Below are 4,874 nucleotides of genomic sequence, written 5' to 3'. Positions count from 1 at the left end.
CTTTTACTGTGACACTGATAATTATTTTTATTTTATTTTAACACTTTTACTGATACATAATTCACATACCATATAATTTAGTGATTTGAATATATTAATTAGTTGTGCAATCATTACCACAATCAACTTTAGAATATTTTCTTCATTTTTGTACTGGTAATTATTGGTGCTCCATTTTCCCTTAAAACCTCCCCTGCCATAACTTAAGAAACTAATAATCTAGTTACTGTCTTTAGATTTATGCCTCCTAGATTTCATATAAAGAAAAATTCTACCAAAAAACTCCACAAAAACCCCAAACCCGAATAATAACAAAATAGGAAAAGCTCACTCCAGAAGAAAGCAGGAAAAAACGAAAACCAAAACTACAAGTGAGTAAAAGGAGAAAGCAAATAAGATGTTAAATTTTAACTTCATTATATGTGCTTTGGGGCTCTTTCCCGAGTCACCGTGCTGCTGCATCCTATGCCCCTCCCCCATTTCCACTCAGTAGCAAGGTGATCTAGGGAGTGCATGATGAGAGCACCAAACCCACCACCTGTCAACTCTCAGTGGGAGGAGGGGCTTTCCTGCTAGGCACAGAACTTTCCTTTTTTGATGCATTCAATGGTAAACTGCTCAGAAATTTCTAAAGCCAAATAGACTTTATTTTTTAAGTCAATTTTATTTTCAAATAGGCTTTTTACCTCCAGGTTTATCCTTCAAATGTTAAAATCCTGTTCTCTCAGAAGTTCTGGTTGGGGCTCAGGTTTTCTTTCTAAGCTTCTTACTACCTTTGCTTCAAATTAGGAGCTTTTTTACCTCCAGGCAATACTTAACTTTTCTTTTAGCATATATAATTAAATATAGTCTGAAAGTGGATTTACTGCTCTTGTAATTATGTTCAATGTCCTATAATACAATACGAGGTAGGAGAAATACTGAGTATTAATGGTGAAGCCAATCAACATATAACCATAACCTTTTAAATAATACTCAAATTTCTTCCCCATCCCTTAACTCTATTTATGTACATATGAACTGGGGACTCTGGCAGGATGGTTCCAGTAGGTACTGGCCTCTTGTTAATGAACAGGCTGTTCCAGAAGCAGCTGTTCCTCTCTCAGCTGCAGCATATCATTCTTTATCTCCATGATAAATAACAGTAACTAATGCCATTCTAGGAATCAAATATTTTAATACCCATGCCTTTTTCTCTTTCTGAAAAAAAAATTCTAAGACTCTGGAGCCATAGCACTGAATCCCACTTCTGCTGCAGTTATATTGTCTTAGTGTTTTCTATTGTGTCTCAAGGTTCTAATACCCATTGCAATGGCTATACAGAACTCACAATTCACAGAACTCTTTAACTCATGATTAAAGAGTTTATTAAGGAAGTTAAGATTATACCCAGACAAGGACAGCTCATTTGGTGGAAGTTAGAGACTTGGACTAGAAGAGCCACATTAAATCATTCATTGCCCCTGCACTCTTCTTATTTAAAGATCTTAAGGGAGTATCTACAGCTAACATAGTTCTGTTGAATCAATTTTTTATGTTTTTTTATTTTTCAATTCCCATATTTACAGAATCAAAAGATTCTATAAGACTTCCATTTCTTTCCAAGATGAAGTAAAAGGAACCAGATTTACTCTGTTGCCTAAAATAGGATATTGCACACTGAAATGCTAATAGACTTCATTTTAGAGATGCCTCAGTATCGCTGTTGAACACCCTTCCTCACTTTGCTAATGAACGCATTACAGTCCACTGCACCTATTGCCCCAGACACCTGCACAATTGATAACACTTCTCAGTTTCCCCGCTTAGCTTCCATAGCTACTTTCCCTTATTTCCTGCTCTTTAATTTAGCTTCTGCTTACCTTGTGCAAATTTCCTCATTCTACCCTCCCTCCTGAACAAGGGCTATGCTCCAGGTTCATGCTCTTGCTAGTCCCAAGACTTCCTTACACACACCATGGCCAATTACTGTGTACCCTAGATATGAGTAATACGGTTCTTTATTTCCAATTAAACAATTTTACTGTGGGCTCATACAACTCATCACAATCCATCTATACATACATTGTGTCATGCACATTTGTACAATTGTTGCCATCATCATTCTCAAAACATTTGCTTTCTGTTGAGCCTTTGGTATCAGCTCCTCTCTCCCCCCTCTTCCCGCTCCCCCCTCCCTCATGAACCCCTTGATAATTTATAAATTATTATTACTTCCTCACATCTTACACTGACGTCTCCCTTCACCCACTTTTCTCTTGTCCATTCCCCAGGGAAGAGGTTATATGTAGATCCTTGTACTTGGCTTTCCCCTATCCACCTCACCCTCCACCCTCCCGGTATCGCCACTCTCACCACTGGTCCTGAAGGGATCATCTGTCCTGGATTCTCTGCGTTTCCAGTTCCTCTCTATCAGTGTAAATCCTCTTGTCTAGCCAGATTTGTAAGGTAGAATTGGGATCATAATGGGGGGGAGGGCGGGGAAGCATTTAGGAACTAGAGAAAAATTGTATGTTTCATCGTTGCTACACTGTACCCTGACTGGCTCGACTCCTCCCTGGGACCCTTCTGTAAGGGGATGTCCAGTTGCCTAAGACTGGTTTTAGGGAAAAAAAAAAGACCTGATGCAAAGGGCTTAAGTGGAGAGCAAATGCTTTCAAAATGAGTAGGGCAAAGAATGTACAGATGTGCTTTATACAATTGATGTATGTATATGTATGGGTTGTGTTAAGAGTTGTATGAGCCCCTAATAAAATGTTTTTTTGTTTTTGTTTTTTTTTCATTCTCCTTTTTATTTATTTTTATTTTTTTTAACAATTTATTGGGGCTGATAAAATTCTTTTCACAGTTCATACATATACATACATCAATTGTATAAAGCACATCTGTACAGTCTTTGCCCTAATCATTTTTTTCTCTTTTCTTCTTTTACATTTTATTAGGGACTCCAACAACTCTTACCACAATCCATACATATACATACATCAATTGTATAAAGCACATCCATACATTCCCTGCCCCAATCATTCTCAAGGCATTTGCTCTCCACTTAAGCCCCTTGTATCAGGTATCAGGTCCTCTTTCCCCCCCCCCCCTCCCTCCCCTTTCCCCCCTCCCTCATATGCCCTTGGTAATTTATACCTCCTTATTTTGTCATATCTTGCCCTATCCGGGGTCTCCCTTCCCCCCTTCTCTGCTGTCCCTCTCCCAGGGAAGAGGTCACATGTGGCTCCTTGTAATCAGTTCCCCCTTTCCAACCCACTCAAAAAATGTTTTAAAAAAATGATCTTAGGTCCCCAATCTGCACAACCCCCTTATTCACACTGATTTGATATTTTGTTCTTTGATGCCTGATAACTGATCCCTTTGACACCTCATGATCACACAGGCTGCTGTGCTTCTATGTGGGCTCTGTTACTTTGAGCTAGATGGCCGCTTGTTTACCTTCAAGCCTTTAAGACCCCAGATGCTTATCTTTTGCTAGCCAGACACCATCAGCTTTCTTCACTCCATTTGCTTATGCACCCATTTGTCTTCAGTGATTATTTCCCATTTTGTGTCTAGGTTGAATCATGACCACCTACGTGAGAGAATGCACATAACTGGGCTGTGGGAGATGGCTCCTCCTCTCTTCCAACTGTTTAGGGTGACAGCAGAGTTTAGATTAAACACACTCAGGACCCAAAGAAAGCAATAAAGGACAAAGATGTATGAGAAAGAGGAAACTCAAGAACGGAACTTTACAATTGTCCTATCTTTATGTCAGAATGTGTAAAAGATGAGAGTTTCTACTCTCATAAAGATTCACAGTCTCAGAAGCCAACAGGGGCAGTTCGACTCTGTCCTATGGGGTCACTGTACATTGGAGGTTGGTTTGGTTCTACTGGAAAAAGTTTCAAGAACAAGTTCCAAAACATGGACAGAGAATCCAAATAAAGGTAGTAGTCTTCCTAGTTAAGAGGTTGGAAAGGGCCCAATACATATGAAGTTAGCAGGACAAAGTTCTACAGAGAAGAGGGGGGTCATATAGCAAGGACTTCAGAACTGCAAACAATAATCTGAGTACCGATTAGTCTATGTATGTGAAGAAACTACCATAGTGTGAAAAAGGAATAAAGATTAGAAAGATTACCAAAGATCATAAATGCCCTGGGGAAACTACATAATGTATGAAGTCTTCAAAAAGGCTTTTCCTTAGCAACAGGAGAAATTAATCCTAGCCTAAACACTTCCTTGGTCTTCCCTAGCAATGCTTAAATGAAAATCCCTGAAAGATCAAACTATTTCCCAGTTACATAAAATAAACCTGCCTAATGATCTTCAACAAAATTTTATTTGCATGTAATTTTAATACTGTTTTATAGCTTGAGCATTCTGTTGGGTCATTTTTCTTTGTAGTGAGTACAAATATGGAACTCTCAGTCAGTTGGCTGAGTAACTGTCTTCTAAATTTCCTGGCATACCTGATGTGGATACTCCCTGGAGGTCACTCTCCCCAGGTTCTGTCGAGGTGACATAGGTGAACATGGCCCTGTCCCATGATGTACAGTCCTTTTCCACAAGGTTGGAGATCAAACTGGGCCTTGAGTGTGTGCCTGCACATTCCTATAGCTTTTCAGAGTCCTGCGGACAATGACGGAGGAGACAAACTACAGGAAACAGGCCTCATATACATCCCTCCTGAATCTAGGTTCTTTACTATTGATGAGTTAGACTTGTTTTCTACTTTTTCGAAGAATGCTTAGAATTTCAAATACTATTAAGAGCAATCTCAAATCTACATCTATACTCACAAGGAGGAAAAGAAAGGGCCTCCCCACAGTTTGGCCTTTGTTGTTTATTCCTTCATTTTTTTGTCTGGGGAGTTGAATACT

General features: G+C 39.2%; 1 non-coding gene across 1 annotated transcript; it reads left to right on the top strand.

The window, feature by feature from the left end:
- The first annotated feature begins 4,463 nt into the window (after positions 1-4,463).
- Positions 4,464-4,664, top strand: LOC142432879 (small nucleolar RNA SNORA73 family). The gene has a single exon (XR_012780976.1). It is a non-coding gene; the product is annotated as a small nucleolar RNA SNORA73 family (small nucleolar RNA).
- The last annotated feature ends 210 nt before the right edge of the window (positions 4,665-4,874 follow it).

This window comes from Tenrec ecaudatus, chromosome 18 (genome assembly GCF_050624435.1).
Source record: "Tenrec ecaudatus isolate mTenEca1 chromosome 18, mTenEca1.hap1, whole genome shotgun sequence".
Lineage (NCBI taxonomy): Eukaryota > Metazoa > Chordata > Mammalia > Afrosoricida > Tenrecidae > Tenrec > Tenrec ecaudatus.
Note: the sequence above shows the minus strand (reverse complement) of the source record. Positions and strands in the feature narration are given on the sequence as shown.